The 23,896-nt window shown below is 36.6% G+C and overlaps 1 pseudogene; it reads left to right on the top strand.

The window, feature by feature from the left end:
• LOC136146421 (transcriptional adapter 2-alpha-like) overlaps positions 1-7,729 on the top strand; it is a 64,382-nt pseudogene extending 56,653 nt beyond the window's left edge.
• The last annotated feature ends 16,167 nt before the right edge of the window (positions 7,730-23,896 follow it).

Here is a 23,896-nt window from a genome sequence, read left to right on the forward strand (position 1 = left end):
ATAAACTCCCTGAGGGCAGGGTCTGTGTCTTCTCTATCTTACAGTTTTTTCATATCACCTCTCCCAATTCTCTGCCTACAGAAGGCCCTTAACTGTGTTTTGAATTAATAACATTGGGTTTTATTCAGGTTTGGAGTTTAGAATGCTGCATAATGGTTCTCTTTCTGGAACTCATGCTGCTCATAGTGGAGAGCAGTAAGTAAACAATTCATTATAGGAATGAATAAACAATCCTGCATTCTGTGAAAGCATCCAAGGAAATGCTACCTATGAGGTCTTCTCGGTAGAGATTTGGACACAGGATAAAAATAAAAGCAATGTTGCGGGCCCTCTCTCCCAACAACTTCAAATATGTGCTTTGATTTGAAACAGATGGATTTTCTTTGAGCACAATACTCTGACAGTTAAAAATAAAACAAATGCCCTTTCTGATACTTTAGAATACCCAAGGCCCATGATTCAAGAAAATATATGGAGAAATGTCATCACTTATTTAACTCCTGTAAAGAGTTTCCAAAATAAAATTGCTGATGCTGCTTAGCTTGGTTCGTGTAAATATTTTTAAAGGAAAGACTCTAGATGCTTTTTTGTGCCTCAGCACTATGATAGATAAGATGTAAAAAGACTCTTAAGACCCTAGAAATAAATCAATAATATTTTTATATATATTAGAAGCTGTTTTAGTTCACAGAATACTCAGAGAGGCCTCATTTGATTTCTTTCTTGTAAGCATTTGGGAGATACAAGTGTTTTATTTCAATTTTATAGATGAGGAAACTGAAGGGTACAGAACTGAGGTGATTTTTCCAAAGTCATCACGCCAAGTTTAATGCGTCCACATCCTGAACTCTTTTATTTTTTAAATCATGCAGTTTTGCTACTGATCTTTTGGTACTATAGTGTTATTCCCCTTTATTCTACCTTGGTGTCTGTGAAAAATATTGCTAATGAGGTACTTTCCTCTAGCAGGGTTACCATGTGATAGCAATTTCCACCTTGACTCAGAGCAGTAGGAAAAATAACAAAGGAAAAATCACAAAGAGCATCTGCTGATGATAGCAAAGGCTGTAGAGGGGCTAGAATGGAAAATTCTGGGAACAAGACTAAAGCTTCCCTTAAAAGCTACAGAGCACTTTATGCATGGATCTCTGAACAATTTTTCTTCAGTCATCAGTAGATGACAATGATCTAGAATGTAGCACTGCAGTAAGCAATTTTAAGTGGGCTAACCATAGAAAATGACCTGAGAATTTGCATGTACTGCCACAATTTATACACAACCAAGAAATTTTATGGTACAGCATTAAATAAGAATGACAGCTAGTTAATGTCTATAAGTGGTGACCTTCCACTTCCCTCATGTCTTTGCAATAGCAGTGGATGCCTTATACCAGTATTGATTCCTGCCATTCTAAAGCTGCTTTCAAAGGCTTTTCTACTGCTGCAGGAGTGCCAATGCAGCTATATTGCTCCGCTTTAACTAAGCTCTTTCCATTATAATCTAAATCCTACATGCTTCATGCCAATTACCATAACTATCGGCTTTAATCTGACATTTCAAAAAAAACAGAATTTTAAATATCAAATACACATTGCATATTTCTCTTCCTACAAAAACATTCAAACTGTGCCAGTACTTGGTTTCAGAAGTCATTCATCTGATCAAAAATTAAGTAATCAACTGGTTGAAGAAAAACTCTCAAGTCAATTTTGGAAGAATTGAGGAAAATTTTATTATGGACTAGATGTTAAATGATATTAAGAAATTATGTTCTTTTATTAGGTGTAATATGATATTATGCTTTTTAGGGGGAAGTCTATTTTTAGGAAATACCAACTGAAGTATTTGTAGGTAAAGTGTAATGATATCTGCAACTTACTTGTTGAATTTAATCCAAAAGTAAATATACATATGTATACACAGAAAGTTATAGATGATAATATAGATTAAACAAATCAAGCAGATATAAAAATTACTGAATAGTTTGTGGATATATTTGCTAACAGAGGAACTGATGTAAAACAAATAAAACAAAGTTCCTGACTTCATAGTCCAGTAGTCTAATTAAAGGTATGCAAATATAATAACTATTGTAATTTGTAATGAATATAGTACTAGCAGTGGAGGAGGTAATGGCAACCCCCTCCAGTATTCTTGCCTGGAAAATCCTATGGACAGAGGAGACTGGCGGGCTACAGTCTATAGGGTCGCAAAGAGTCAGATATAACTAAGCACGCATGCACACATAGTACTAGCAGTAGGTTGCAAGATACTTGAAAGCATAAAAGGGGAAGAAAATAATTCTACCTACAGATGTGAAGTAAAGATTTCCACAGGGAATGATGCTTATAGAGGGACTTAAAAATATATACATGAACAGGGAAGACATTGGCAGAGGCAAGGGATGGGCATCAACATAGAAGCCTGAAATAGCATAAAAGGGTTAGGAAACAGCACACTCTAGGTGACTAGGCCACTGAGCATGAGCTGGAAAGAGTGAGAGATGAGTCTAGAAAGTCATGCAAATTGGGGATCTGATAAGAAGAGTACATTCTACTAAAGAGTTGCAACATTTTCCTAGAGGCAGTATGAATCCTTAAAAAAATTTAAAATTGTTGTTAACTTGACTTATTATGGTGCTCACCCCACCATATATACAAATATGGAATCATTATTGCATATATCTGAAACTAACAATGTTACATGTCAATTATATCACAATTTTTAAAGAGGTGTTAAGAAAAGGATGGGCTTCCCAGGAGGCTCAGTGGTAAAAATTCCACCTGAAAATTCAGGAGATACCCAGGGTTGGGAAGATCCCCTGGAGGAGGAAATGGCAATCCACTCCAGTATTCTTGCCTGGAAAATCCCATGGACAGAGAAGCCTGGTGGGCTACAGTACATAGGATCACAAAGAGTTGAACACAACTGAGCAATTACACATGCACATATGCAAGAAAGGGTATGGCATGCTCATTAATTCGTGACTTATCAACTGAGTAGTTATTTGAACTCTTGGATCAAAACAACTTCTTGGTTAGCATCTTACAGAAATAATCCTAAATATCCCAACAATTTGAAGAAAATAATGACAATTTTTCTGATTAAGTGAGCCAAGTCTAACCAATTAGGCCCAGAGAAAGTATACCAATGGAGATTATATACTGGAAGCTGTTAATTAAATAACACATAAATAAGTATGTGCCAATTAAGAAAATATGACATGCACTTATAAGGACTAAAAACTAAACCAAAGAAAAGATAATTTAAGGAAAATGGTTCACAAATATTAGAAGATTAACTTTTAAAGGAAACCAACCCTGATGTTGGATATTATCACCAGTTCAATGGACATGAACTTGAGCAAACTCCAGGAGATAGTGAGGGACGGGAAGGCCTGGCATGCTGCAGTCCATGGGGTCACAAAGAGTCAGACACAACTTAGCAACTGAACAACCCTGGGTGTTCATTGGAAGGACTGATGCTGAAGCTGAAGCTCCAATACCTTGGCCACCTGATGCGAAGAGCTGACTCATTGGAAAAGACCCTGATGCTGGGAAAGATTGAGGGCAGGAGGAGAAGGGGACGACAGAGGATGAGATGGCTGGATGGCATCACCGACTCAATGGACATGAGCTTGAGCAAATTCAGAGAAACAGTGAAGGACAGGGAAGCCTGCTGTGCTGCCATTCATGGGTAAAGGGTCAGACACAAGTTAGTGACTGAATAACAGCTTTGAATAAGTTTTCACCAGTGTGTTAATCCACTCATGAACACTGAATTTTTTTCATCAAAGATAATTGGCTATTCATTGGTTATTCATGAAACTATGTTTCCATATTGATTTTTTTAAGCCTATATTTACCTTTTAAAATTTGGCCAGTGTAAGATTAGCTTGGTTGCATCCTCAGAATCAATTTCCCTAATTTTTTAATTTTAAATTTTTCTTCACAAATCATATATACTGAATACTGTAAGAAAGTATATTTTAAGTAATTTTTCATTTTAGTTTTGTCAGATGCTGTGTATATGCTGGTAATGCTGTATATTATCACCCTACATATTTAACTACTATGCAGAGTACATCATGAAAAATGCCAGGCTGAATGAAGCACAAACTAGAATCAAGACTTCTGGGAGAAATATCAACAACTTCAGATATGCAAATGATACCACTTTAATGGCAGAAAGTGAAGAGGAACTAAAGAGCCTCTTTTTTAATTTTTTTTATTGAAGGATAATTGCTTTACAGAATTTTGTTTTCTGTCAAACCTCAACCTGAATCAGCCATAGATATACATATATCCCCTCCCTTTTGAACTTTCCTCCCACCTCCCTCCCCATCCCACCACTCTAGGTTGATACAGAGCCCCTGTTTGAGTTTCTGAGCCAGACAGGAATTCCTGTTGGCTATCTGTTTTACACACGATAATGTAAGTTTCCATGTTACTGTTTCCATACATCTCGCCCTCTCCTCTCTCTCCCCATGTCCACAAGGCTATTCTTTATGTCTGTTCTTCCACTGCTGCCCTTCAGTACCATTTTTCTAGATTCCATATATATGCATTAGAATATGGTACTTATCTTTCTCTTTCTGGCTTACTTCACTCTGTGTAATAGGTTCTGGGTTCATCCACCTCATTAGAACTGACTCCAAGGTATTCCTTTTTATGGCTGAGTAATATGCTATTGTGTATATGTACCACAACTTCTTTATCCATTCATCTGTCAATGGACATCTAGGTTGCTTCCATGTTCTAGCTATTGTAAACAGTGCTGCAATGAACAATGCGATACATATGTCTTTTCAATTTTATTTTCCTCAGAGAATATGCCTACAAGTGGGATTGCTGGGTCATATGGTAGTTTTATTCCTAGATTTTTTAAGGAATCTCCATACCATCTTCCATAGTGGCTGTATAGTTCCCTTTTCTCCACACCCTCTCCAGTATTTACTGTTTGTAGATTTTTTGATGATGGCCATTCTGACCAGTGTGAGGTGATATCTCATTGCAATTTTGGTTTGCGTTTCTCTAATAATAAGAGATATTGAGCATTTTTTCATGTGTTTGTTAGCCATCTGCATGTCTTCTTTGGAGAAATATCTGTTTAGATCTTTTCCCCACTTTCTTGGGTTGTTTGTTTTTCTGGTATTGAGTTGTATGAGTTGCTTGTATATCTTGGAAATTAATCCTTTGTCAGTTGTTTCATTTGCTATTATTTTCTCCCATTCTGAGGGTTGTCTTGTCACCTTGCTTATAGATTCCTTTACTATGCAAAACTTTTTAAGTTTAATCAGATCCCACTTGTTTACTTTTGCTTTTATTTCCATTATTCTAGAAGGCGGGTCATAGAGGATCTTCAGTTTGATTTATGCCATCAAGTGTTCTGCCTATGTTTTCCTCTAAGAGTTTTATAGTTTCTGGTCTTACCTCTTGATGAGGGTGAAACAGGAGAGTGAAAAAACTCATGTTTCAGAGTGAAAAAGTCACGTCTGACTCTGCAACCCCATGGACTGTAACCCAGTAGGCTCCTTTGCCCATGGGAATTTTCAAGGCAAGAATACTGGAATGGGTTGCCATTTCCTTCTCCATGGGATATTTCTGACCTAGGGATCAACCCACGTCTCCTGCGTTGGCAGGCTGATTCTTTACCATGGTGCCACGTGGGAAGCCTGCTATGTATACAACATACTCCTAATAGCATGAGACGTTCTAACTTCACTTTTCAGACTTAAAGCTTTTTCAGGGCTCAATGTAACACTATTTACTTTTTTCCTCTAATGTATAAGAATGAGGAATTAATGGCTTATAATCACATGGTTATAATCCAGTATGGAAGAAAAATAAGAATTTTAATGCAAAGATCTATTTAGGACATAGTTTTTGAGAAATTTTAGAAATAAAGTAAATATACTTAAGTATAGTTTCTTAATAGATTGCTGGAAGAGTACTCAAAGAAAAGAAAAGAAACTTCAAAGTAAACAACATTAAAATTCTTAGTAAGCACTTGTATACTAGATCCCTAGGAGGAATTATAACATCTGCTGGGATTTTTCCTAATGTGAATTTCTGGGCTACCAATTAGAAATGGAAAATTACTCGAGTTGTGCATGTAACCCACAGTAACTAATCAGAGTCTAGGATTCTCCCACACTAGCCTTTGGTCATACCACTAGAAGGAAAGAAAGAAAATGTTGACATTCTCAAAGAAGAAACAGGGAGGTCTTTATCTACTTAAAACTAGGATGGGTGGAGTAGACGGAAGCAGTGAGGTTCTGAAATCTCCTTGAAGCGGCTCAGATTAAAGAAGATCAAAGCCACAGTCTTTGCTACCTGGGGAACGGACAGTTTGGGTTCCTTTAGCAATGATCCCTCTGATAAGCCACCTTGCAGAGGCTGCTCCTCCTGCTTCATGGAGCTTTATCTCAAGTTCCAGTTTCCTTTTTTCCTCTGCTTACCGTGTTTCATTCGAGGATTTGAGTACAAGAAACATCAAAGTAATCATACTTATGAAATAATGACCTCAGATTTTCCTGTTCTTGACCCTAGCTGAACTTCTCAAGAAGAAATGGCCCTTTTACAAGCTGTGATGGACTGTGGCTTTGGAGATCGGCAGGAGTAACCAATCAGATGTGCACCAAGACCAAGGAGGAGCGTGAGAAGTACTATATGAAGCATTTCATCAATAACCCTCTGTTCGCATCTACCCTGCTGAACCTGAAGCAAGCAGAGGAGGAAAAACTGCTGACACTGCCATTCCATTTCACTATGCAGATGACCCTCCCCGACCTACCTTTGACTCCTTGCTTTCTCAGGACATGGTGGGATACATGCCAGCTCAAGCAGATTTCATAGAGCAGTTTGACAATTATGTGAAGTGGGACTTAAGAGATATTGATTTTGTCGAAGATGACTGGGACATTTTACACACTCTGAAGATGGCTATAGTAGCTATCTATCATGCCAGGTTAAAGGAGAGACAAAGATTAAAAAAATTATGAGACATGGATTAATCAACCTTGGGAAGTTTCAGTTAATGGAACATCGATACCCCAGGGAAGTCCAAGAGCTTTATGAAAAAATGAGGCGATTTGCAAGGATAGTGGGGCCAGTGGAGCCTGACAAGTTCATTGAAAGCCAGGCATTGGAATTTGAACTCCGAAGGGAAATCAAAAGGCTCCAGGAACACAGGACAGCAGGCATTACCAATTTTTGTAGCCCCAGAATCTACAATCACCTCAAGAAGGGGAACCCCTCAAACGCAGAATGCACTCCGAGATCCTCCAGTACATCCAGGACAGCAGCGCCTGCCTGCAGTGGCTCCACCGGCAGGCTGACATTGATTCTGGCTTGAGTCATTCTCTTCGAATGACTTCGAATTCAGGTACTAAGTGTACTGCCCTTGAAACTCAGTGGCCTCCCTGGCACAGGGAAGTTGAGTGAAAAAAAAAAAAAAATGGAGCTCTGTCAGATGGTGAGATTGGTCCCAGGAGCTTATTTAGAATACAAGTCTGCTCTACTGAACAAATGCAACAAGCAGGGGGGCTTGAAACTGGCACAGGCACGAGCACTCATCAAGATGGACGTGAACAAAACCCAGAAAACCTGTGGTTTCCTCATCTGAGAAGGATACATCACCAAAGCCTGTGAGGCTCCCCGGGAGTGTTGTGGGCCAAAGGGCTGCAGGGCATTCTGGAGCCTCGTTTTTGAACTGACTTCTCATTGAGAAAAGAGGGAAAGCAAAAAGGAAATCTTCAGTTGTATTAGAGTCTACTTTCTTCTCCACCCTGCTTTAAAATACTCCTGTTGTTGGTATTGTGCTGCAGAGTGATGTGCTAGATAAGCTATTATTAATTGTGTGTGGGCATTCATTCCTAACACCTCTTGTAACTAAAACAAGAACCATAGTACCTCACATCACAGTATTGGTAGAAATAGAACTAAACCGGTCTGTAGTCCCAGGAGTCCAGTTCAGATCCTTGTACCTGCTTGGGAGGTTGGTTTTCTGATTATCTGTTTTGCCTTCAAACATTACAGACAGATGTAAGATAAAGAGGTTATATAGAGAGAAAGCTTTCTCCTTCTGTCTGAGGTTTTCTTTTTAAGCTAACAACTTGTGTTTATGAGCAGAAATGAGGAAAACCTCCCCCCAATGGTCTTGTCCCAAACTGTACCTGGAACTTGAAAGTCTGGCTCTAAAATCTGCAGTCTGACTCTCTCATCTGCAGAAGACTTTTTGAGTAGGTTACACCAGATATAAAATGTCTCTGTTATTTTTAGAATGAATGGATTAAAATGTTTTGCTACTTAAAAAAAAAAAAACTAGGATGAAGAATGCAAGATGCAAATAGCCAGATTAGTATTACTTTTTAATCAAGAAGCACCTGAAATAATCCTGCTAAGTTTTCCATTGAGTTCATGGCCTAGAAAATTTAATACAGCCCTCAGGGAGCCTGTGGGCACAACACAAAGGTGCCATCTAAAATTTGAAATATTTAAAGTCCCAGTATAACCTTTAAAAATGCTTGCAAATTTTGTATTCTTCTCCTTAATATATCAATGCTTCTTTTGAAGTAAAAATGGCTTCAACTACCTACAAGTTAAATTATTAGCCTTTTTCATAAATCTTTGAATAAAATCAATGCTTTCTAAGAGAACCATGCTTATTTCCAGCTTTATATTCCCAAAGCATACTCAGCTGGAGAAGAATGACCCAGAAAAATTCTAAAGGTTTCCACGTAAAGATCATATGCTTAGAATAACACTGAGGTCTCTAGTGCTCCAGAGAAGGACTATCTGCTCTTCAGTTAGTGAAGACTTTTGGTATTTTATTCACTCATTCGTGTCTGATTCTTGCAACCTCATGGACTGTAGCCCACCAGGCTCCTCTGTCCATGGGGATTTCCCAGGCAAGAATACTGGAGTGGGTTGCCAGGGGATCTTCCCCACCCAGGGATTGAACCTGAGTTTCCTAAAATGTAGGTTCCCACCAGGGAAGTTGATATTTTAAAGATATTTTTAATAACTAGGGGAACTACTAGTACTATGGTACTACTGGTCTTGTCTAGAGATCAGAGAAGAAAAAGAAATTATACTTTAGGTTAAACTAAGAAAAATTCAAGGGAAAAACAAGGATTTTCCTAGCTTTGGCCATGCTATGCTCATCTTTAGAGCAACAGCAAGTGAACTTAGACGTGAATGCCACGATTTTGCCAAAAGAAAACTGTAAGGTTTTAGGTCCCACAGTAGTCAGATAGCATAAGGTGAGGCGGTATGATTAGAAATCTGAACAAGAACTTTCTTTTCCTTCTTTTTTCAACTGATTATATAATTGACTATATTTGTTGCAGTGTACAACATAGTTTTTAAACACATACACATTACGAAATGACCTCCATAAATCTAGTAACCATCTATCACCATACAAAGTTTTTTTTTCCATTTATTTTTATTAGTTGGAGGCTAATTACTTTACAATATTGTAGTGGTTTTATCACCATACAAAGTTTTAAATTATCATTGACTATATTCCCTATGCTGTACATTACCTCCACAGGACTTATTTATTATATGACTAGAAGTTTGTACTTCTAGCTAGTTTGTCTAGCTTCCCTGACAGCTCAGTTGGTAAATAATCCACCTGCAATGCAGGAGACCCTGGTTCGATTCCCGGGTTGGGAAGATCCACTGGAGAAGGGATAGGCTACCCACTACAGTATTTGTAGGCTTCCCTTGTGTTTCAGCTGGTAAAGAATCTGGCTGTAATGCAGGAGACTTGGGTTCGATCTCTGGGTTGGGAAGATCCCCTGGAGAAGGGAAAGGCTAGCCACTCCAGTATTCTGACCTGGAGAATTCCATGTACTGTATAGTCAATGGGGTCACAAAGTCAGACACAACTGAGTGTAAATGCTTTGCTGTGCAAAAGTTTATACTTATTAATCTCCTTTGCCAATTTATCCATTCCTCCACCTGCCTCTCCTTTGGCAACCCACTGGTTTGTTACCTGTATCTATGAGTCTGTTTCTGCTTTGTTTGTTAATTTGCTTTTATGTTCCACATACAAGTGAAATTATACAGGATTTGTCTTTCTCTGACTTTTCTCACTTTGCTTAATACATTCTCGATCCATCTATGTTGTTGTAAATGGAAAGATTTCATTCTTTTTCATGACTAATATTCCATTTCATAAATTAACAACATCTTCTTTATCCATTCACCTATCAATGGACACTTAGGTGGCCTCCAGGTTTTGGGAACTATAAACCACTGTGCTGAACAAAGGGTTGCATATATTTCTTCAAATTAGTAAGTTTTGTTTTCTTTGTATAGATGGCAAAGAGTGGAACCGGTGGGTGGTATGGTAGTTCTATTTTTAATTTTTTGAAGAATCTCTATGCTGTCTACCATAGTGGCCACACAAATTTATATTCTAACCAACAGTGTAAGAGGGTTCCCTTTTCTCCACATCCTTTCTAGCATTTATTGCTTGTAGATTTTTTGATGACAACCATTCTAACTGATGTGAGGTGATACCTCATTGTAGTTTTGATTTGCAACTTTCTAATAATTGGTGATATTGAGAATCTTTTCATGTGTTTGTTTTCCATCTGTATGTCTTCTTTGAAGAAATATCTATTTAGGTCTTCTGCCATTTTTTCACCAGGTTGTTCTCTTTATTATTGAGCTGCATGTGCTGTTTATATATTTTAGAGACTAATCTTTTGTCAGTTGCCTCATTTGCAAATATTTTCTCTTTTTCTGAAGACTGTCTTTTTGTTTTGTTTATGGTTGGTTTTGCTGTGAAAAAACTTTTAGGTTTAATTAGGTTCCTTTTGTTTGTTGGTTTTTTTTTTAACATTTTTTAACACTTTAATTTCATTTATTATATAGAACTCATATTTATTCTTAAAACTAATTTATGGGTTATCTTTGCTACTTTTTTTTTTAAAAAAAAAAACCAGGGAGTTTTATTTTTTTTATTTTTTTTTTCAGTTCTACCTTTCTTTGTTTCTTTTTTTTTTTTTTTTTTGTATTTTTTTTAATTAGTTGGAGGCTAATTACTTCACAACATTTCAGTGGGTTTTGTCATACATTGACATGAATCAGCCATAGAGTTACACGTATTCCCCATCCTGATCCCCCCTCCCACCTCCCTCTCCACCCGACTCCTCTGGGTCCTCCCAGTGTGCCAGGCCGAAGCACTTGTCTCATGCATCCCACCTGGGCTGGTGATCTGTTTCACCATAGATAATATACATGCTGTTCTTTCGAAACATCCCACCCTTACCTTCTCCCACAGAGTTCAAAAGTCTGTTCTGTACTTCTGTGTCTCTTTTTCTTTTTTGCATATAGGGTTATCATTACCATCTTTCTAAACTCCGTATATATGTGTTAGTATGCTGTAATGTTCTTTGATTTCTTAAAAAACTGGAAATAGAACCGCCATATGACCCAGCAATACTACTTCTGGGTATACACACTGAGGAAACCAGATCTGAAAGAGACACGTGCACCCCAATGTTCATCGCAGCACTGTTTATGATAGCCAGGACATGGAAGCAACCTAGATGCCCATCAGCAGATGAATGGATAAGGAAGCTGTGGTACATATACACCATGGAATATTACTCAGCCGTTAAAAAGAATTCATTTGAATCAGTTCTAATGAGATGGATGAAACTGGGGCCCATTATACAGAGTGAAGTAAACCTTTTGTTTGTTTTTATATTCATTACTCCAGGACATGGGTTACAAAAAAATCTTGCTGCAATTTATGTCAGAGAGTGTTCTGCCTATGTTTTCCTCAAGAGTTTTAGTGTCTGGTCTTACTTTTATGTCTTTAATCCATTCTGAGGTTTGTGTGTGTGTGTGTGTGTGTGTGGTGTTATGGAGTGTTCTAATTTCATTCTTTTCCATGTAGCTATACAGTTTTCCCAGCACCACTTATTGGTGAGACTGTCCTTTCTCTGTCGTATATTCTTGCATCCTTTGTCACAAATTAGGTATCTGGGTTTATCTATGGGCTTTCTACACTGTTCCGTTGATCTATTTTTTTGGTAATGTGCCAGTACCATACTGTCTTGATTACTGTAGCTTTGTATTATAGTCTGAAGTCAGGGAGCCTGATTCCTCCAGCTCCGTTTTCTTTCTCAAGATTGCTTTGGCTATGTGGGGTCTTTTGTATTTCTATATAAATTGTAAAAATATTTTGTTCTAATTCTATGAAAATTCCCATTGGTAATTTGATAGGGATTACACTGAATTTGTAGACTGCTTTGGGTAGTACTGTTAAATTTTTTTTTTTATTCTTTTTGTAGTTCTCTCCTTCTTCTTCTCTTGCTCTCTTCCCTTGTGACTTGATGACTATCTCTAATGTCATAACTGAATTCCTTTTCTTTTAATGCCTGTGTATCTACTGTAGACTTTTGGTTTGTGATTACCATGAAGTGTATAAATAATGACATATAAACAACCTAAAACCTATATATATATATATATATATATATATATATATAGGTATATAGGTTATATATTTTAGGTTATAGGTTATATATTATATATATTATATGGTTATAGGTTATAACCATATATATATATATATCATTGTCCCCTTTAGGCTGTCTATCTCTTAAGCTGAAATGCATTTTAAAAGCCTTATATTTTCATACCCCCCCAAGGTTTTATATTTTTGATGTCATATTTTGCATGTTTTTATTTTGCATATTCTGTAAGTGGTTATTATAGATTTGGATGATTTTTACTATTTTTGTCTTTTAACCTTCTTACTAATTTTGTAATGTTACTGTATGTTTGCATCTACATGAGATTTTTTTCTTTCATAATTTTCTTATTTCCAGTTGTAGCCATCTCTTCTCCACTTATAATAATCCTTTTAACATTTCTTGTTAGGCCAATTTAGTGGTGATGAACTCCTTCAGCTTTTGCTTGTATATAAAACTCTAAATGATAATCTTGCCAAGTCAAGTACTCTTGGTTGTCAATTTTTTCCCATCATATCACTCTACTTCCTTCTAACCTGCAAAGTTTCTGCTGAAAAGTCAGCTTATTGTATTCTGGGAGCTCCCTTGTACATAACTAGTTGTGTCTCCATTGCCACTATTAGTTTCTTTATCTTTGCTTTTTTCATTTTAATTATAGTATGTCTTGGTGTGGACCTCTAGATTCATCTTGTTGGGGACTCTCTGTGTTTCTTAAATCTAGATGTCTGTTTCCTTGCCAGGTTAAGGATGTTTTCCGCTATTATTTCTTCAAAAAGTTATTTGCCCCTTTCTCTATCTCTTCTCCTTCCAAGACCCCTATAATGTGAGTATTTGTGCACTTGATGTTATCCCCAAGGTCCTTTAAACTGTACTAATTTTTTTCATATTTTTTTCTTTTCAGCTTGCATTATTTCCACTATTCTTGTCTTCTAGATCTCTGGTCCATTGTTCTATATCATCTAATCTACTGTTGATTCCCTCTAGTATACTTTTTATTTCAGTTGTATTCTTCAGTTCTGGTTAATTCTTTATACATTTTTTATCTCTTTGTTGAAATTCTCATGGTGTTCAGCCATTTTTATCCCAAGTTCTGTGACCATATTTATGACCATTATCTTGAACTTTTTATTGAGTAGATAAAAATATTTCCATTTTATTTAGTCCTTTTTCTGAAGTTTTGTCTTGGTCTTTCATTTGGAACATATTCTTCTGTCTCCTCATTTTGCCTAATTCTCTGTGATTACTTCTTTGTATTTGGTAGGTAAATTACATCTCTCAACCTTGGAGAAGTGGTTTTATGTAGTAGATGTCCTCTGGGACCCAGAAGCACACCCCGCTCTGGCCACCAGAGCCAGATGTGTAACAGGTATTCCCAGAGTGAGCTGTACGCATCTTTCTGTTGTGGTGGTACTGACTGCTACAGTCACACTGGTATTCAGGGCTGGCTCCTGGCCCAGCTGGCTGCAATGCCCAGCAGTGTATGACTGTCGGTACATTGCAAATAGGGTAGGCCCTCAATGTGACTGGGTATAAGGTACAGTGGTATATTACTGCTGCTAGGGGGCAGAGATCCCCAGTTCACAACCATGCAGAGGTCCTGGTAGGCAAGGCAAGCCCCTAGCACAACGGGCTATGAAACATGGTATTGCATAACCACTGCAGGAACTGGTTGGTGGGGCAGGCCCCTGGAAGTAACAGACTAGAAGGAGTATTTCAAAAGGGCACCCCCTCTAGTACAGCTGTCTGCAAAGTAGAATAAGATCACAAAAATCACTGCTGCCAGAATCTCAGTCCTCAGGGAGTGTTACAGCTGCCTCCTATCTCTCTTCAAGTTTAGCAAGTGGCACCTTTCAAATTGCTGCCTCTACACTGGGACTCAGATTGAGTGAACTTCTACATGTGCCCTTTAAGAGTGGAGTCTCATTTTCCCACAGTTGCTTGGCTCTCTAAACATAAGCCCTGCTTAGTTTTCAAAACAACATTTTGGGGGCTCATATTCCTGGTACAGACTTCCAGGCTGGAGAGCCTGAGTGAGGGTCAGACTCCTTGCTCCTCAAGAAAGACCTCTGTAGTTGTGACTTTCCTTCCACTTTTCTGTTTCACAGTACTGGAGATACGGGTCCTGACTAGACCGTATCTCCAACCCTCCTACCTATCTTGTTGTGGCCCTTTCTTTATATGTATTGTGGTGGAACATTTTTTCTACTAATCTTCAGGTCATTCTCAGAGATGGCTGTTCTGTAAGTAGTGGCAATGCTGGTATGCCCATGGGAGGAGGTAAGCTCAGGATATTTCTACTTTATAATCTGGATTCAGACCTTGAACCAGAACTTTCTGCTGGGGTAGGGAAGAGTGCCATCGCTGATGAAGAAAGGTACTATCTCTGAACGCATATGATAAGTAAAAGTGAAAGTGCTAGTTGCTCAGTCAGGTCTGACTGCGACCTCAGGGACTGTAGCCTGCCAGGCTCCTCTGTCCATGGAATTCTCCAGACAAAAATACCGAGTGGGTTGACATTTCCTTTTCCAGGGGATCTTTCTGACCCAGGGACTGAACTCGGGTCTCCCACATTGCAGATTCTTTACCATCTGAGAGGTGCTAGGCATGTACAGATGAGTCACTAAAGTCCCGTTTACCCTTCAGATCTCAGTCCAGCCATTGTTCCCGCAGAGAGGTCTCTCTTGATTCTCTGGTGTTAGTTTCATCATTCTCCTCACATATCCTATAGACTCTTAAATCAATAAATATTTGTGTTCTCAACTTAAATGTGTGAACCTTTAAGGTATACTGCAGGCAGTGTATCTTATTCTCACTGTCTTAAATATAGTGAGCCCTCACTAAATGTAAATTGGTTACTAGACTAATTAATGACCACTTTACTTCAGACATCAGTGGTAAATAAGTAATAACAATTGGCTTTATGCTACCTCTCTCTTTCCCTCTTTTCATTAATACATTCCTTCCATTTATGAGAAGTGTATATATGCCTAAATAACCTTAAAACCTTTCTGTCATGGCTTATTTTCTGAACAAAATGAAAGCAGACCTATCTTATCTTTCCCAGATTCATGTATGTTGGATTAGCAGGCTACCCTCAGCAGCTCTGAGTGCTGCTGAACTGCCCTTCATTCATATCAATATCATAATTTTGGTGAGGCTATTAAACATATAACATAATACCTGGTGAAACAGCTTAAAATTAAGATACAATACAGCCAAGATAATTGCAATAAACTGGAAAGATACATGGAGAAGGTGAGTTTCTTATTTATTAGGGCTCTTTCCAAAAATAAAGATGCAAATTTTTAAGAGAGAGGAAAACAATTTAAAACACACACAAAACAGGTCCTATTCAATGAATTATGACTTTTTGGTTATTTCTCCCAAGTAGTTGTGAATGCAGACTGTAAAATATTAATCAGGTTCAATCTCTATCATGCAGGACAGATGGAAAACTCAGATATAAAGGCTATTAGTCTTGATTCAGGTCATTTGGAAAAGTATATTCTGGAGCTAGCATGCACTGGTCAGAGATTAGAACAAATGTGATTGGACAGTAAAAGCAAAATGATGTCATTGGTTAAGTCATCTGAAACAGGTGGTCTGTAGGCTGCACCTTAATTCCCATACCATCTTCAATCTGTCAGATAAAATTAATGACTCACTCCAAACAACAAATGACTGTTGTTTGGGGCTACAGAACAAATTCTTCTGCAAGGTCACTACATATGAGCACCACACACTTTATTCATCTCTGACTGAGACAATCAAGGGAGAAATAACAAATTTGAATCTGACATTGCAGTCCTACCACTGTGGCATTAGGAAAGCAAGAGAATCAGGACCTTTTATATAAAGAATATGACATGGCCAAAGTGCTACAAGGAATAAATGATTTAAGAAAAGAAATTTGATTCTCAGATAGATGATTTAGAGATCAGACATATAGAAAAAAGCCCCATCTCTAAAATGTTGACATAGCAAAGGAACCTGCTATAGTATCAAAAATTTATTTTCACTAGAGTCAAGGAATTTAAGAACTACAGCATGTGGTGGCACACAGATTTTTTTTTCAGGCATTCTGTCATCTGTCTCAGCACTGTACTCAAATGGGTGGGGAAGTCCAAGTGAGTGAGGAAGTCCAAGTTTGCTAGGCTACAAATTGTTGATTTTTTTTTAGGAATGAATGGACTAAGTAACTGACCATGGATTTCCCATCACAAGAGTTCAATCATAGGCCAAAATACCACTTAGTAGAGATTTTAGGTATAGATACAGTCTTTGACATCCCTTCTAAGTTTCATATTTCAGACTACCAAATTATCCTGTACTTCTCCAAATCACATATAGCTCTTATAATTATTTCTTTAACAGCTTTCTTCCTGTAAGTACCACAAGGTCAGGAGTTAATTCTACCTCCCCCATTGTTGTGTGCTCAGAGACTAGCACAATGTCTAACAGATAGTGTTTAATAAAATGCTGTTTATTAACTTACAAGTCTTATAAACCTAAAAGAGAGTGACTGTTGAATTAAATGTTTTGAAATAAAATTGGCATGAGCTGTGCTGTGCTTAGTCGCTCGGTCATGCCTGACTCTTTGCAACACTATGAATTGTAACCCACCAGGCTTCTCTGTCCATGGGGATTCTCCAGGCAAGAATATTGGAGTGGGTTGCCACGCCCTCCTCCAGGGGATTTTCCTGAGCCAGGAATTGAACCCAGGTCGATTTAGTATCTGAGCCACCAGGGAAGCCCAAAATTGGCATGACTTCCTCCTAAACTTAAGTGGAAGGTATTTTAAAGAAAGTTTAGATTACTGTAACTTCTGAAGTTTCAAGTTAAAAAATGTGGAGTTTCAAGCTGACTTCATGTTTCATTATTACAGGGAAATAAATATCATATTAATAATCATAAATATCATTTCTAGTTTCCTAAACCACTCCTAGTAAATATTAGTAGGTATGTGTGTAAAAAAAAAAAAATATATATATATATATATATATATATATGAGAGAATACATAGAATAGGGGCTTCCCAAGTGGCACTAGTGGTAAAGAACCCATCTGCCAATACAGGAGACATAAGAGACGCAGGTTTGATCCCTGGGTGGTGAAGGTCCCCTGAAGGAGGGCATGACAATCCACTCCAGTAATCTTTTTTTTTTCACTCCAGTATTCTTGCCTGGAGAATCCCACGGACAGAGAGCCTGGCGGGCTCCAGTCCATAGGGTCACAATCAGTCGGACACAACTGAAGAGACTTGGCATGGACATGCACACATATAGAGAATATATGTAGAAGAATCATATAAAGAGAGATAAAGCATAAATTATATAAATAGAGGCAGTTGTATTATTCCAAACTTTTATTTCCCTTGAATTATCATTGAAATGATAAAATTTAGTTAAATATTTTCTTCCAAATAAATAATGTTGCTACTTAAGTCAAAATTCTTTTGAAAGTTTTAGAAATTTTTGACAAGTGCAATAATAAAAAAATAAAGATGCTATGAAATTAGGTATGATTAGATGGATGAAACTGGAGCCCATTATACAGAGTGAAGTAAGTCAGAAAGATAAAGAACATTACAGTATACTAACACATATATACGGAATTTAGATAGATGGTGGCGATAACCCTATATGCAAAACAGAAAAAGAGACACAGAAATACAGAACAGACTTTTGAACTCTGGGGGAGAACGTGAGGGTGGGATGTTTTGAAAGAACAGCATGTATATTATCTATGGTGAAACGGACCACCAGCCCAGGTGGGATACATGAGTCAGGTGCTCGGGCCTGGTGCACTGGGAGGACCCTGAGGAGTCGGGTGGGGAGGGAGGTGGGAGGGGGGATCGAGATGGGGAATACATGTAACTATATGGCTGATTCATGTCAATGTATGACAAAACCCACTGAAATGTTGTAAAGTGATTGGCCTCCAACTAATAAAATAATATTAAAAAAAAAAAAAAAAAAGAAAAAAAAAAAAAAAGAAATTAGGTATGATTAACATTGGGAAGAAAAATCATAAAATCTAAAAAGACTCTGCCTTCATATTACTTCAAAACTGACTTCAATTTCCCATTTTATTTTCATGAAACTAAAAATCAGAACTGTAGAATATAGTGTGGTTTATTTCAGAAAGATGACAGCCATTATTTTGCATACTCAAATGAGAGACAACTGACTTACATCAAAGGACTGACAATGAGAAGTTTACGAATTTTAACTTAAAATGTGCAAACTCTGAATATACAATTTCTATTGTTCCCTTCTTTCACTTTTTTTTCAAATATCACACTGATAGCATTAATTGTATAAATCAGGGATTTCCCACACCTCTCAATGTCAAGAGCTGCAAACTCAGGGCTTATAGGTGGAATGCCTGCAGACAGATGTATCTGTAAAACTGAATGCCTTTACAAGGATCATTTATCCACCAGTTTGCTGTAGTTGACACCACTTTCCCTTATTCTACACTAGCCTTCTTACACATGTGCACAATCTCCCTGGCACTTTCTGAGGTCATTTGATTTTTTTGACTCCAGACTTAGACAAACCCCTAAGAAATCACAAAACCTTTTTTCATTTTATTCAATCAAACTATCATGCTTCATAGATATATGTATAATTACGTGACTTCGTGGAAATAATTCAGTGCTCCAAAGGTAGTAAAAATATTAATGCAACATAAAAAATTCAGAATAAAACATATATGAATAAATAATGAAATTTAGAAAGATTATGCAGTATCTAGGCACATAGCCAGATGTTTTTTACACAGTATATTATTCAGTGCTCAAAACTATGAGAAAGGTAATATCATTATCACCATTTTGTAGATAAGAGTACTAATGTTCATCAAGATAAATATCTTACCCAAGGTCAGCTAGTAATGGCTAGACGGAAATTCAATCTAAGTGCATTGACTACATATTTGCACTGTAAATCACAGTAATATTTTATGTGTGTGCATGCACGTGTGTGTGCATGCACGTGTGTGTGTGTGAAGACAGAAAGACAAAGATATTGATATATGAAAGGGCAACTTTTCCTTTCTTCTCATGAATGGTTTCTTGAAGAATGTAGATTTTGACAAAGATAATACCTTCCATTTATATTATGCTGAACAGATCACTGGCTGAACAAACTTCAGTGACCATGCAGCCATTTGGCAGAATAGAATCTTCAACATCATTATTATATGGGGTGTCAAATTGTATTATAATACACTAAAGCATTTATTATCTTTATTGCTTTTTTTATTGATGTGATGGATACCACAGGACATAATGCCTGAAACTATAACAAATATAATTTAATATAATGACTTTAAAGAAATAAGTTGGAAAAGGTATGAAAAGATAGCAATAGCTTGTTGTATGGCAAGAATTGACTGACATATTTTACATGTAGAGTATAACAACAATTTTTATAACATTTTCTATAAGGATGCACTCTAGTTTTTGTTTTAGTAATATGAAAACTCCTTATTAACTGAGTAGATTTAATAAGCCAGGACCATAAATTTAGCTGAATATGTACTTCAGTTTTAGCAATACATAGCTTGATTGTACTCATGGAATAGTATGAGTTTGCACTTTCCATATCAAAAATAGCACTCTACTGTATGCTGTTAATAGTAAAGATCAAATTATATAAAACAAGAGAAGCACTTACATTGCAAACACCAGTAATCATAGCTGTTATTAATATTAAAATGTAATGATACACATGATGATACCATTAAAGATGTAGGAATGGGAAGAGCACAATGATTAATTTCTATAAATCAGACTTACCACCGACCTTGTCTTCTCTCTGAATATGAATTTGTGATTCCTGGTTGGTCTGATGTGATAAGCATCTGCAGGGTGATTGCCTATCAGATGACAGGTTTAATTGTTAGTTTTGAATGACTAGACTCAGAAACAGTACTAACCACAGAACATTTTTAGAAATAAAATGAAAAATAATGAGATTATTTTCTTGATTCAGCAAGCATCCTTCATCTTGTCTCTCTTACTGAATGCATCTATAAATCCTAAACATAAGAGATGGAGCAGCTATCTGAGAACATTAGTCTTTTCTTATCTGGTTTCAACAGAATCTCAGATCTGGAAGTGGACATCAGCATGCACAAGAAGCTATGGAGGAGAAGGCATCAAGTCAGGCAGGAGGACTAGGAAGGCGGCCTCATAATGCTCAGAAAGAGAAGTGGACAGCTCTCTCTTTCTTCTCACTGTGGTCTCTTGCCCAAGCCCATGATGACTCATGAAGGCTTAACACTATGGGGGAGGATAAATATTCCCTCTGATAAATGGAGCCATGAAGCCAAGATGTGGGAAGTATATTGACTGCTTTTATGTCTCTCTGTGATTCCACTGTTTGACTCCCAACATGATCATATTCAAAGGAAATGAGTGGAAGAACAGTGCAAATAAAATCCCATATTTCAAGCCAGAGGATTCCTGGGGAACCAGAAAGTATTAATGAGATTATAAAGAGGGAGAGTATTGGTAAATAATGCTTATAAATGAATTTATGAACTACTGAACTCACCACTGAACTGTGCATATATACTTTTGACCCTAAACAATATATAATAGACTTTTTGAAAACAAGTAAGGTATAGATCACTGTCTAGATCTCAGATTGACTATTGGGTAGAACACACATGTGGCAGATACAAAGAACACTCTAAAGGCTTTGAAATAGAACCGATGTGGTAAACACAATCAAAAGAAGGCCAAACTAGAACTTTTCGTCTGAGTAGCATTGAGTGTTTTTCCTGCTAAAACAAAAATGTAAATATTTCTAATAAAATTTTAAGAGACTCTGTCTCATAAAGCAAAACGTCCATGATACAATCCAAAATTACTTGGATATGAAGAATCAGGAAATCTAAATTTGCATGGAAAAATCAATCAACATACATCAACACCAAGTTGACAGAGATATCAGGACTTGTTTGACAAAGACTTTAATTAAGCTGTTTTTTTCTTTTTAAATCTTACAAAAAATAGAGACAGAAACTCTTGAAATGAATGGAAAGCTAGAAACATGCTACTAAGAAACAGAAGTTACACAGAAAATCAAATTGAAATTTTCTAACTGAAACAATAACCAAAATTCTAAAATATCATTTGATGGGCTCAATAATCAGAGTTGAAAGGACAGAGCAGATAAAACTTCAAAAGAGATCAACAGAAATTATGCATTTTCTTTAACAGAGAGAAAGCATTTTAAAAATACTTGAATGCCAATCCAGTGGAAAGCTCTCCTGGTAGACAGGTTACTACCACTGGTTCTTCTGACAGTATTAGTCTGAACCGATATTTAACTAATGTCAGGCTTTCCTCTCCAAGGACACGGGGTATAGCTGGAATACTATAGGCTCACTCATGAGTATTTTCTGCTGTTTCCCATAATCCAATTGTGTGATTTCTGATTCTAGGCTTTCAATAATTTGTAAGTGTTCAGTTTCTACACAACTTTATCACCTGCTAAGAATTTAAAAATCACATTCTCTGCTCAGCTGTTAATGCTAGGATCCATATTAGTTTCATAAGCTTTTCCCTGTTAAACAGCTTTGTTTGAGCCTTTTGGCTTATGAATTTTATTTCTGTTTGTTGGTAAGAAATGTAAGAGTGGAATGTTAATAAATGTCAGTATAGTTCTGTAATGTCAAGAATTTTAAAATTTTAAAATAGATTGGTTAAAAAATGCTTCATATTTGAAAAAACTGAGAACTACCATCTTAAAAAAAAACAGAAAGTAGAAATAGGAATTAGTGAAATAGAAAACAAAAATAATAAAGGAAATCAATGAACCTAAAGACTGATTAATAAAATTGATAAAATCCTAGCAAGACACACAAAGAAAAAAAATACAGAAGACATAAATTCCCAGTGTGGAGAATTAGAGAAAGAATATCACTACAGAGCATGTAGACATTAAAATGGCCATTATGGAACACTACTCTACACATATAAATTCAACAACTTAGATAAAATGGACCAATTTCTTGAAAACTGTAAACTACCAAAACTAATCTAAAACTAAATAAATAATCTGAATAGTTTTGTAACTACTAAAGAAACTGAATCAATAGTTTAAAATCTTTTAAAGAAATCTACAGGTCTGCATTTTTTTGCTGATGACTTCTGCCAAACATATAAGGAAAAATTAACATCAATCCTATAAAACATCTTCCTGAAAATAGAAGAGTAGAGAACACTTTCTAACTCATTTTCTGAACTCCAGCATTAGTCGGACGCCACAGTTGGGTAGACAGTATAAGAAGAAACAACTACCTACCAATATTCAAGGAAGCAAAAAAATCTTCAGCCAAATAGTCATAAATCAAATCTAGCAATATATTAAAAGCACAATAAACCACAACTAAGTGGAGAATTATAGTTAGAATGCAAAGTTAAGTTAAAGTCGCTTACTCCTGTCCGGCTCTTTGTGACCCCATGGACTATACAGTCCATGGAATTCTCCAGGTCAGAATACTGGAGTGGGTAGCCTTTCACTTCTCCAGGGGATCTTCCCAACCCAGGAATTGAACCCAGGTCTCCCGCATTGTAGGCGGATTCTTTGCCAGCTGAGTGACAAGGAAAGTCCAAGAATACTGGAGTGGGTAGCCTATCCCTTCTCCAGCGGATCTTCCCGACCCAGTACTTGAACCCAGGTCTCCTGCATTGCAGGCAGATTCTTTACCAAGTGAGCTATGAGGTATGCAAAGACTGGTTAGTATTTGAAAATCAACCTGTATAATCTCTCACATTAATAGTAAAAAAAAAAATTATCATTTCATGTAGAAAAAACATTTGACAAAATTCAATATTTATTCCTAATAAAAACTCTCAGCTAACTCAGAATATAAAGGAATTTCTTCTCTCTTACTCGAAAAAGTATTTAGAAACCTTCAGTGAATATCTTATTTAAAGATGAAAAACTGAATGATTTGCCTCTAACACTGTGAACAAGATAAGGATGTTGGTTTTCACCACTCTTATTCAACATCTTACTAGAAGTCCTAATCAGTGAAGTAAGCCACCAAATAGAAATTAAAGGTATATGGATTGAAAAGGAAGAAATAAGATTTTTCCTATTCATTAATAACATGATTGTCTATGTAAAAAATAATAATAAGTCTATTTTTGAAACTCCTAGAACTAATTTGTGAGTAAAGTAAAATTACATAATACAAGGAAAATACACAATATATTTCTATATATCACCAATTGGAAATTGGAACAATTATAAACCAAAATTAAAAAATAATAGTATGTACAATATCTCCAAAAAATGAAACTATTAAGTATGAATATAATAAAACATCTGAATGCTCAAAAGTGAAAACCTGATGAAAAATTAAAGATA

This window comes from Muntiacus reevesi, chromosome 14 (assembly GCF_963930625.1).
Source record: "Muntiacus reevesi chromosome 14, mMunRee1.1, whole genome shotgun sequence".
Taxonomy (NCBI): domain Eukaryota; kingdom Metazoa; phylum Chordata; class Mammalia; order Artiodactyla; family Cervidae; genus Muntiacus; species Muntiacus reevesi.